This window comes from Manacus candei, unplaced genomic scaffold (genome assembly GCF_025592945.1).
Source record: "Manacus candei isolate 608988 ecotype Guabito, Panama unplaced genomic scaffold, ASM2559294v1 h1tg000017l, whole genome shotgun sequence".
Lineage (NCBI taxonomy): Eukaryota > Metazoa > Chordata > Aves > Passeriformes > Pipridae > Manacus > Manacus candei.
This window is the reverse complement of record NW_026138065.1, coordinates 15,325,370-15,337,544: the sequence shown is the minus strand read 5'-3', so window position 1 is coordinate 15,337,544 and position 12,175 is coordinate 15,325,370. Positions and strand designations below refer to the sequence as shown.

General features: G+C 41.6%; 1 protein-coding gene across 12 annotated transcripts in view; it reads left to right on the top strand.

The window, feature by feature from the left end:
- RHOQ (ras homolog family member Q) overlaps nucleotides 1-12,175 on the top strand; it is a 175,496-nt gene that overhangs the window by 17,331 nt on the left and 145,990 nt on the right. For all 12 annotated transcript variants that reach the window (XR_007903804.1, XR_007903806.1, XR_007903805.1 and 9 more), the window contains one exon: nucleotides 11,475-11,563. The gene's annotated coding sequence lies outside the window, so the exon portion shown is untranslated. The remainder of the gene's footprint in view (nucleotides 1-11,474; nucleotides 11,564-12,175) is intronic.

The following is a 12,175-nucleotide window of genomic DNA, read 5'->3' as shown; positions in this document are numbered from 1 at the left end:
TGGCTTATTTATGTGACATAATGTGCACAGTACATCAAGGAAGTGACATTGCTGAAGTTATCAGTACAGGAGCATTGTTCTGATAAATTACCATCACATATATATTAATAAGAAACAGAACAATGGATGCTTTATCATTTACTAATATTTGTTTTTGGTCAAGCTTGATGACTGTATTAGGATCAGGGCCTAGGAATGTTTCTTTCAGGGAGAAAATCTGCTCATGTACAAGGGAAGCCACCTGCCTTTTCTGAAAGTTCAGTGCAAACTCCAGTTTGTAAGTTATGTAGTTGAATTTACGCAAGATGCAACACAGCCTTGACGTGTCGCTCTGTGACATTTACCTTGCTCATCATGTTTTTCGAGTCACAGTGGGGAACAATGCAAACACTGCATCAAAAGGAAATAATGTGAGGAAAACTGCCTGGGTTTTTGAAGGAACCCACTGCAGTATTAGGGAAACACTACAAGGATAATGACTTTTCTGTCCTTTGGTGTGATTAAGCGCATAAATGCTCTGGGTTTAAGGTCACATTGGTAACTCAAATGTTCTGATATTTGAAGCTGTAGGATATATGTCAGTTTAAATCCAGATAGCCAGGGATTAGTATCAAGGCTTATTTTAATACAGAAGCCACACAGGATTAAAGGAACTACTTGCTTTTCTTCTCATACAGAGAGGGTGAAAATAACTCCTGAAGAGCCCAAGATTTATGCATCATTTGTTCTGATGCTGCTAAGTAGAGCATTGTGATGTCTCTCTGTGTAAAGGTGACCTTAATGCAGCAAGAGTACCCCAAGATTTTTATCTGGCCCCTGTAAAGATGTGAGAGACCTGAAACTGTATTTAAGGGCAGATTTATAGCACCAGCAAGAACCTGATTAAACTAAGAATTCTTCAAGGGTTTTCTGGCAAAACTCTCAACATGAGTATTTTATTTAAATATTTATTGAATTCTGTACTATGCCTCATAAAAGGCATTTGTATTATTTAAATGTCTTCCACATGACTATTTATGAGTTCTGCTTCTAATCTAACCCTTTTGATCAAGTTCTCTTTATTTTTAATTAAACCTCTACATTGGGATTATACTGTTTATTGCTGATTTATATCCTAAATCATTGGCTTTCTACAGTTTTCCAAAATAAGACCCAGGTTGCCAAAGGCTGGCATGATGGAGTTTCTGCTGGAGCCTGCCCACCAGCAGATGAATAGCAGTCTTCTGTGGACACATGCTGATTAAAATCCCAGTAAGGTCAATAGCACCACTCCCCTGTTGTTATTAGGGAAACAAAATCTCAGATTCAAAGAGTTTAAATTCAGCTATATCAATTATGATCCTCTAGTCTGACTTCTTCCAAAGGACTGACCAAAGAAAATAATCCAGGAATTCCAATTTAAAGCCCATGACTATCCTCTGGAAAGTAGTCAGTCTTCTAGGAAGACATCCTTTCTTGTCACAGAGACTATGAACAACTGGGAATTCAGTACACCCAGTACTCAACTATCCTTCACTGTTAAAAACATGCAGCTACAGTCTGAACTGTAGTAAGCCTTTCAGATACTCATAACAGGCATCACAATTCTTCAGTTCAACCAGTGCAGCTGTGTGTGCATGTGCATACTCTGTACTAGTTTGGTGGAAACTTCACCAGGATAAGCAAGGCTTAAAGAGACACAGAGTTAAACTGGTGCAACATCATCTTTTTAATGAAACTGATACAATTTCTCTGTGTAATGAACTGGTTTTGAGACCCCACTGCCTTGTCTACATCATCACCTTATCAAATCAGCAGAGGGGATACTTATCATCAGATCAAAAGTTCTCAAGGCAACTGCAAAATCAAGGCTAATCTAATAATGACTTAATGCCCTTCCTGTTAGGTTTCCCATTTTGAAAGCAATTCAGGAAATGGCAGGGACTATAGGTCAGTATGATTGATCCCCACAGGCCTCTGAGTATGGTGGGGAATTGGTTATTTGACATGTGTCTGTTTCCATCCAAGTTTCTTAGCTAAGCAAATTCCTCTGTGTAAATAATCTCATCAAGTGACAAAGGACAGATACTGTCCAGCCTGTACTCTGTATGCAAGGTGCCAGAAGTTCTAGGACATTGTATCAGTGGATCTCAGTGAAATGAAATCCTGTCCAAGAGTCCACATGACTACAAATATCTTACTAAGCACAGTGAAGGTCCTTGCTACATCCTCCAGTACAACAGCACTGGAGTAACTCCATACACTGCAGTACCCCGGTGTCCTTCCTACTCGAGCAGTTGATTCTTATCCAGCTTGGTAAGCTACAGTCCGCAAAGGCTGTCAGCCTGCAAGAGAGAGAGAGCACTCAGAAGATGCAGTATTTCACAGATTTGCCCCTGGAACATGGCAGGGATCAAGCTCCAGCTGTGGCACACATACAGCGTGCCAGCTCTGCAACTGCTCTGCAGTTCACTGTTGGGAAAGGTGTTAGGCTATGGAAAACAAAAGGCAGGAGGAGGTGAAAATTGATTGAAGGTCTATTTAATGTCTTCTGCTAGATTGCCTGGCAAACATACTATGCCAGAAAGGTCTAGTTCATGTTCTTTGCTCCTTCAAGATCTCCCATCTGCAACATGGGCTGCGTGGAGGAGTGTATGCTCCACAGCTAGCTAGCTAGCTAGCTGCGAATAAGCAGAGATTGTATTTGTCTAAGAACTCCCCTTCCCGAGTAGCTCAAACGGCCTGTAAACAATGGAGTGCAAATTCTTGCCTTGCTGTCTCTCTTTATCCTCAGGAACAGAGAGTGCGACGCATCTGTATGTTGAGGTAATCAGAGGCCACAATGCCACGCACAGACACATGAGAGGAACTAGGATCTGTCATAGTCCATTTGGTTGTCAACTATATTCTGATACCTACAAGAAATATTATCCCTTGCTTTGTAAGAATAAGCTTATTTACTCAAGCTTTTTATATGAGGCATGACTCTAATGCTGTCTGTCTCAGTTACTCTGCAGGAAATCTGCAGTCTCTCACTGAAATTATAGCAAGTCCCATATTTGCTGTGTATATGTTACGTAAGAGTTACTATTCTGGGCTATGCTAAATTTAAAAGAGAAATCTATCAGGGACTCCTACCAGCAACTTGGGCATTGAAACGTTCAGAAGGATCTCCTTCTTTGATTAAGCAGATTGTGAGCAGAAAAGCAGAGTTTAGAAGCTTAATTTAAGTCCCCGTTCAAGTCAAAAGAGAAAATTGTAAACCCCTAGACAAATTGTCAATGATACTATCATCTAATCTACTCCCAGAATAAAATTTCAGTTACAGTGACATGTAACATTTATAAGGGGGCATATCCTGAGGCCATTCACCAATAGATTAAGTTTCTTACATACACTGGCTAGGAAGGGCCTGTTGTGTAAGTGATATAAACCATGGATGGTCTACATTCAAACCACATAAGCTTACTGTAAACTCATGAAAATAAGCTTTCTTCACTCGTGAATGTTCATGGCTTAGGTGGGGTTCACACAGAGACCTTGTACTGCTTTACTTCCTAAAAGTGATTTTTAACTGCTTTTGGTGGTAGTTAAAAATGTCAAGTGAATGCCACAGAGTATGTGATAGATTGTTTGTTGCTTTCACCCTATCAGTATTTTACTAAATAACAACAATAATTTGATAACAACTTAATTTACCAGCGCTAAGAAAATTAAGGAAAAAAAAAGAGCTAAACAATAAAAGCTAGATTTTCAAATGTTTACTGGCATCTAAGTGTACAGCATAAACCTGTAGAAACCTATGTGTTTTGATCAATGTTTGTAACGCTGTCTCTGAAAACTTTTCATTCAATGACATAGGACGGCAGACTGCAAAAAGGCTTAAATAACTCTTTTTGGAAAGCTTTAGCAAGAAGGTGGATAAAGTGAGACTCCCCAAAGGATGATGCTGTGACAAACAGGTCAATACCTGAAACCGTGACTGATCCCATTTTGCTATCTACCCTACTCTAGGGCAGTCTCATTCAATTCAAATCCAGCTCCAAAGGCTATGTAAGCCCTCAGAAGGCACAGGAGCTTTCTCTCCCATGTTTCCCAAGCCTCTCTGTGCCTGCTGTGTGTTGGTGTAGCCTGGCACAGGGGAAAGCCCATTGAAAACAGGGGTAAATCACCTTTCTCCACCAGCCTCTGGGTGACACCACTGACCGCCACCAGCATTTGAGGAATGATGGAGCTAGTCACCAGATTATTTTTCCCACATAATCGTTTACAATTCACCATTTTATCAGAAAACATTCTCACAGACCAGCCTAGGTCAAATAAGGTACCTGAGGATTTTAAATCTTGGTGAAACGCTGGGAGCTCTGTTTTTCATGTGTAAGGAGTTGGGTGCAGGCCCAGCCTGAACAATAGTAGTGTGTATTTATCACCCTGCTTTTTTACATGTTCGGCAACTGGCGCGTTATCGTATGAGCAGCAGTCCTTTGCTGCCGATGTGGTTTCCACGGGGAAGGTGGAAACCTTCTGATACGCTTGGGAAGGAGCTGAGGCTCATTGAGACACTCGAAAATCCCCATTTCCACCCAGCACCGGGAAGTATCACAGCGGGGCTAGGGAAGCCGCTGCTGCTCGCTCACTGTGCGGAGAAGCAGGCGGCCCTACAACACTTTGAAATGCTTTTGTTTCTCTCCCTGACAAGAAAGACACCGGCGTCCTCAGCCGGCCCCGCTCCAGGGCTGGCGGTGCCTCGTCTGTCCCGTCCGGCTCCTGCCACCAGCCCTCAGGAGCCACAAGATGGCGCTGTGGGGGGCAAGGAACATGGCCACCGCACGGGGAGGGAGCTGCGGGAGCGGGAGCTGGTCCTGCGGCACCGCGGGGCGAGCTCCTTTTCCTGCGGGAAAGCTGCTGGTTGAATGCAATCCAGAGCCTCGGGTGTGACAGCCTGTGCCTTTGGCGGGGCTGGGCCAGCGCCTGGAGCTGGTCTCAAGTGCCATGGGGGGAGAGTCAGTGCGCTTGCTGGGACGCAGGCTCAGCAACACAAGCACGCTCCAAAGGACTAGAAGACCCTTGTTTATGGTCAAGCAATAATAGCTAACACACGTGGAACACACACACACACACACAGAGCTCCTCCTGTCACTCAATTTTCAGTTTTCGTTTTCTTTCATTAAAGAAAATAAAGAATCTTACGAAGGTGTTCAGCCAAGTCCTGTTACAGGTCAGCAACAAAGCAGGGCGCAAGCAGCAGGCCACTGAGCTGCTGGCCCTCCTGGGAGTGCTCATGCTTCAGCTGGGATAATCAAAATAATCATTGCTGCACGTAGCCAAAACTATTCAAACAAAAGCTGTCATGGAGCTGAAACCCAAATGTGATTGAAACCCTATGTATCAAAAGCAGAGATATCCCAGCCAGTTCTGATGTGCTGTCAGCATTAACAAGGCTAACTTGGATCTTACACCTCCAAAGCATTACCGCTGCAACTAGTAGATGACAATAACTGCGCCACGTTTCAATCCAAAGAGAAGATAAACATCAGACTAAAGAAAAGAAGGTTTAGAGACAAGTAGTAGCACAGAAAATTCTTACTTTTTATCCTTTAAACAGCAATGAAGCTGTATTGAAAAGTTGTAGCTCTGTAGTCCACAAGTAGCTGCAAATTGCAGATGCATTAGTGAGAAAACTCTAAAATATACAAAAATCTCTGCACTTTTAGAACACTGGCGCCATTGGTGTAACCTGTGATGGGGGTCAGTGCCATAGCTGGGATTTTAATTTAGGTCTTTTGCCTCTCAGCCAGCCTCAGCTTTGGTAACACTGTTATGATAGAAAATTATCCCCATGGGGCCAGCTACACCTTTGGAAATTTCCAAGGTGGGATTACCCTTCATGCTGAAGTGATGTTCAGCTGTTTAGAGAGCATCATACCACATCTTCTTCCCAGGACCCTTCCGGGAATTGCATGATCCAAAATCAACACAAAAAGGAGTGGATGGGCTTAGGAGGACACTTAGTCCCCCCGGAAAATCTCTATAAAATTATATATTCTTCCTGGCTGTTCCATTTTCCTGCAAAATCATCCTGCCAGAGCATCCATCCAGAGTGGTTTCTAGGACAGTGGTGGGGCAGTGGTGGAGCAAAGACAACCTCCTTGTGGCTACATCATCTCTCACAGATCCCTGGAGGACATCCGAGCTTGCAGCAGCTCCACTGTCTTCAGGGTAATCCTGTGATTGATCATGGAGGCATTTCTTCCCTCTACCGTCCCTCCTGCAGGTTTTTCCTTGTGAAGGGATGATCTAAGCTCATGTGATGTGGAATTCAATATTTTTACCCTAATAGCAACTGTAGTGCACTTCCCAAGGGGAGATAAAGAGTTCTGCTTCACTGCCACTGTTGAGCAGATGCTTAATAGTCTGTACAAAGTATATCTCTGTGCCAAAATTCAGGCTTCTCCTTTAAGTAACTTACAAACTAGCCTTCTGGAAATGCCTTCTGCTTATTTAAGTGCCAGTGCTGCCCTCATCACTGGGGGAGGAGGGGAGAGAGCCGAAATATGAGGTCATGTTCTAGTCAGGTGACTGCTGCAGCATCTGTCAACTGTGATACAATTACTAAGCCATAACTGTTCATTTATGACATTCAAACCTGCTCAGCAAAGCCTCTCCTCCTCTCTGGTGCCTTTGCCCTTTCTCTACTTAGGGATCATCTTAAAAGTTCCTTAAGCAAACCTGCACCATGAATCACAAAGCGTATATTTTGGTGTTCCTGTTGTACCAAATATTGCATTTTACCACGAAAATCACATTCTAATTAAATCCTTTCCCTGTAAAAATCTTCAGGGCAGTCTCTTGGATGGGATTTTTTGGAGTGGCAAATTTAACCTCTGTGTTTCAGGAAAGCTCTGAGCCTGCTAGGCTGAGCAGAAGTGAATGCTCTCTCCTGCCTGGAGGAGATTGGGTTTGAGACTTTTTTCCAAACTATCTGCATGATTCTCACCTCAGCTGCAGTGTGGCTGCATAGGCTATGAAATCACTGGATAAGGTAGTTTGGGGGGTTTTTTTTCGGTGACTGTTTCATGAGAGCTACAAGGAGAGCCAGATCCGTTGCGAGTTACGTCAGGAGGTGCAGCAGCACACCAGTGTTTTCTCTCTCTCTGCAGCTTGCCTTCTGTATTGCAGACTCAGAAGCATTGCCAGCACAGTGTGGACACATTCCCATTGTTTACAAGTTTCCATTTTTATCTGGTGAGCTGTGGCAGAGAAGAATGCATACAGACTGTGTACTGGGTAAACCCTGAATTATTAGAACCATAGGTATATTTAAATGCATAGGATCCAGCAATATCCAGCAATATTGGTTGCAAGTAGAAAATTCATTGGAACTGTAAAAGTCCTTGTAAATTAGTTCCTGTAGGATACAGGATACACTCTATTAGTGATATGCAGACTTTTTAGGAAAAATATAAGAACATTCATGTCATACAACATCTCATCATCAACAGAGACCACAGTTGATGCTTAGGGGATGTTTCTCTCGGAAGAGTGTTTTTTCTTCTAGAACATTGTGGCATTTCTTGGCAAAGTTGAACAGTTTCCTGAGTCAGAAGTCGCATTTGGATTGTCATATTTAATAGCCAATGATGATTTGTGGAATCATCCTCCACAAATCTTTCCAATATTTTTAAAGTATATTTATCCATTTTTGCTGCTACAACTGATGGTTATGAGTCACAACAGTATTAAGCACCATGTTAAAGTAATTGTTTTCTGATAATTTAAAACGTGCTGCCTGGCAATTTCTTCACTTTTCAGTTCACATCAGTTTGCATTTATCTCATATGTTAAGCACCATAAAACTATTAGTCACATTTGATGAGTTATAAGCTGATGCCGTACTCTCTCCCCACTGAGCAGAGAACTAGAGAGAAAAGGAAGCAAGCTATTGAACTGGTGGGAAGAAGAACTAAGACTTTTGCTGGCAGCATTTGGGCTGTCTGACACTGGTACTGGTGATGTGGGAGATGAACTGTACTTTGCAGCTACCCTACAATACCCATCATATACCTCTAAAAAATCTGGTAAAGGAGGAATGCAGAATCTCTAAGACCGTTGTAGCGGTTCGTTGGAACAGAGGAGAAAAAAGTTCACCAACTATTCTCCTTAAAGCTTTGAATCCCTTCTGCTTCTACAGGCCCATTGGAGGGAAACTAGATACTCAGGTCTAAGTTCCTTCCCATATTTGCTAGCTTGAAGGACACCTACTCAGGTGGCAGTGAGCAGAATGTTAAGGCAAGCTAAAGATCACAAGATGAACATACTAAAGTATGTTAAGGATGTGTTGGCCAGTAATGCATCAGGATGGAAATTGCAATCACTGGGAAATTTGTGATCCACAAATAATTTTTGCAGAGCCTACAAAAATTGGCAGAGGCTAGTTGATTAAGATAATATATATGGGAGGGATTTCTGTGAATGCTGGCAAGGGAGAAGTTACCTGGACCTTGAATTCAATTTGCTAGCAAAATCCTTAGTGACTAACCCAGCTCTGTATCAGTAACAGTGAGAATGAGACCATCCTTTACATACCCAAATTTGAATCGGCCTCATCCAGTGCTTTAGTGTTTTAATTAAAACATGTGCTATGAATGTGATGTCTGCAACCAACCGGGGACAGAAATTATATCACATCCTTTGGGAGAAAATGGAATTGTATGTCTGTACATACTTGACATAACGAGAAAATTCAAGAAAAAGGACCAGAAGAAAAGAAGTGCAGGCTTCATATTCACTCCTAGATATAGTTGTCTAGTAGGGAGCATGTAAAAAGTAGCATGGAAGCTGAAGTCATCCCCACAGTATTTAATGAATTAAGAAGTGCTATCAGCCCAACCTCTCACTTTGGACTGTTAAGTGCAGTTCAGGCTGAAGACTGAGTTCTGAGCGTCAGCTGTAAGTTTGCACTCTGTCCTTTGCTTGTCTCCTTGTTGCTTCCAACTCTTCCCTTGCATTCCCCATCCCTGCAGAAGCTAGGTTTTTCTCAGACTGAAACCTCCTTGAAGAAGGCAACATCATATTGTAGGCCATAGTATAATAGCTCCTCCAACTACAGCAGGGTCTCCGTGAGACGTGTTACTAAGAATGCCTCTGTTTGTATATGCCGTATTTTGCATTTGATAAATAAGCTGTGCTATGAGAGAGATTTCCAGATGCAAGAAATTCTCTGAGAGCTTCCTTAATAGAAAAAGCATTTGATGCTTGAAAGAGCATAGTAACAAGTTGGCACTGCATCTAAGCCTTTTATAACAGTTTAATTCACACCCTCTCTCCAAATGTAAATTAATCCAGATTGGGAAATGTTGGAAATCTGAAGCAGTGTATGTAATTTGGTACTAACATAGGGGTGGGGAAGGAAGAATAAAGGAAAACATCCTGCTCAAACCCTTATATGAGCATTAAGCCAATGTTTTTAAGCCTTCTAGTCTTGAGGCTAATAGTACTGCTAAATCCAACAATCAGAAACTGTGTCAAGCCTCAAACTTCCACGACCAGACCTGATGAAAATTCCTCTAGTGTTTGAAAGTTTACAATTCAGCTTTCCACATTTTCTTCAAAATCTGGAGGGCAAAAGTTTCAATGAAACCAAAGTTAGGACTTTGGAAATTACTCCAGAGCACAGATTTTGAGGCAAAATAAACCTCTCTCAGATCTTAATAAAAACAATATGGTACAAAAATATCATTCTTGCGAAAAAGGAGCTTGCTGTGCATGTAGAGGAAAAACACACGTATACAGACTGAATCACATTTGGAAATGTTTTTCTCCATTTACATGGATATTCTGTAACATGGTTGCATCTTTTTAAACAAAAATTTCCCCTCTAAGTATGGCTTTTCAAAAACCAGGCCACTTCCCTTTAGAATGTTCCTAGGCATACCCTAGCAGAGCAAAGGCTGGCATCCTGCAGTCAGTCACACAGGTGGCAGGGCACTTGCATAAAAGCTGCCATTAGCATAAGCACTCCTCTGCTGGTTCTGATTATTGCACTTAACTCTTTTCCGTTCCCTTTGAAAGGATGGGGGTATCAAGCCCGCACCCTGGAAGCTGTCAGAGGTGAGCCCCTGTTTGTGTAGGTGATGCAAATGAGATGGAAGGTATTTTGGTTACTGCAGATTACCATCTGAAAAAGGCATGACCTAGCAAACAGGACTGATTCACAGTGGCTACAAGAGAAGTAAATTAATGGAGATAGCAGTGTTTTGTAGTCCGTATGTTAATGCAGCACCACTGCATGAAAACACATAAAATTGATTTCCACATAACTATTCTTCATCCAGCTCTACTGCCAGGAAAAGACTTCAGATGTTTAACTCGATTGATGTTGTCTCTGATTTTGGAGTACTCTATAAGGTCATTCATAATTAAGGTCATTCATAAATACAGCATTTTTACTGTGTTGGAGTAAAGCAAACTATATTACTTTCATCTGATGTCTTTACTATGTGCAGTCGTTTCTGCAAATGCTTATGTCCCTGTGTCTGTCTGTCTGGGTTTCTTGTGATTAGTAGGATACTGGACATCCACACACAGGAAGCAGCAAGGTCTTTATTGTTTCCAGCTAGAGGACAAAGAATGCAGTTCCCCGTCTCAAAATATTAAGCAGACTTTTCTCCTGTCTTTTTTTGGTAACATGAAGCAGGATGGCGAGTAAGGGAACTGGGGTTTGTCTGAAGCCAACATACAAATCTAGAACGACTCTCCAAGCTTGAAATTAAAAATATTTAAAACCATTACTCCCAGCATTTTGACAGTCAATCTAGTGAATGGATGATCATATTACTTATTTCTGGGAGAGGAAGGGTGCACAAACTGGAATATGTGAGAAGTGAGAAGTCCAGTTTCATTTAAGAATTTGTGAATTCAAAAGCAAGCCCATTTTCATCTGGGAAGAAATATTTTGCATGGCTTCAATCACACAATCACTGGTTGACACAGAAATCTTCCTCAGGAAGAGCATTGGAGTTGTCCTTGCTTGAAAACCTTTTGTTTCTCTCCTGCACTGCTCAACTGCGCAAAGGCCATGTAAAATTTATGTCCAAAGCAAGATTTGCTTTGTTTGAATTCATCTGCTGACCAAATTCAGACATCAAAAGGCTGATGCAACTGGCATGACTCATGCCACTGCTGAATTCTTTTCAAAATCTATAACTATAAGCCAAAGTCTACATCAGTTTGATCTTCTTGAGCTCTTGTTGTTGCCCAGCATCAACTGCCACTTTCTGATGCTGGTTTAAGGGGTGGAAGGAGCAGTGAGTTTGGTAGCAGTGAACTCGTGTATTCACAAATATGTGAACTGCTCAGGTGTTTCATCATCCCTAAGTTGGTATGACAATACCAGTTTTCCAATGGAAAACATTTCTTCATGCTATTCTTTAAAAAATTCCTTTGAAATGCTTGAATTAACCTTTAAAACATTTTTTCTTTGCCTTTGTCACCAGAGAATTTCCCATCCATCCCGAAAGGAGAGTTTTCAGGTTATGGAAATGGAAGGTCAAGAAGTTGCAGTCACCTTTAAGAGACAACTGTAGTATGTAGTTTACATCAGAAGATGGAGGGGGTGAGAGGTGTGCATCCTCTGTTTTCACTGACATCACTGATCCTTCAAGCTCTATTATCCTGCCAACACTGCTGTCATGCCACATCCTATTATAGAGCTGTAGAACTGAAAAATTAAGTGATGAGTTCATGGCTGAGTTTTGATAGAACTTGAACTAAAGGATTAGATTATCTGTAGTCCTAGGTCAAAACTTCAGCTTCAATCTATCTTTCATCCATATGCAGCTTGAATCCGAGTTTTAAAAGGTATTCATGTACCACACAAAGAGCCCACTCAGGTACTTTTGAAAATTTAGCTATAAAATGTGACAGTGAGATCCACTGAGTATTTTGTGGTAACTTTTTCTCTTTTTTCCCCAAAGAGATAGGAGCTGAGCTCAGTTGAAAACTGGTGCAGTGTTTGCAGCTTCAAGCAGTTATACATACATTTTAAAAAGTTGGTTCCTTTGTATATATCTGCTCAAGAAGCCAGTTTATCCTTAGCTCAGCATTTTCTGACTACCATTAAAAACAGAACCCATGAGAGCAATAAAGAAAATAGCAAAATGGTGGTGAATTGAACACTACCACTGGTATAAAAGAG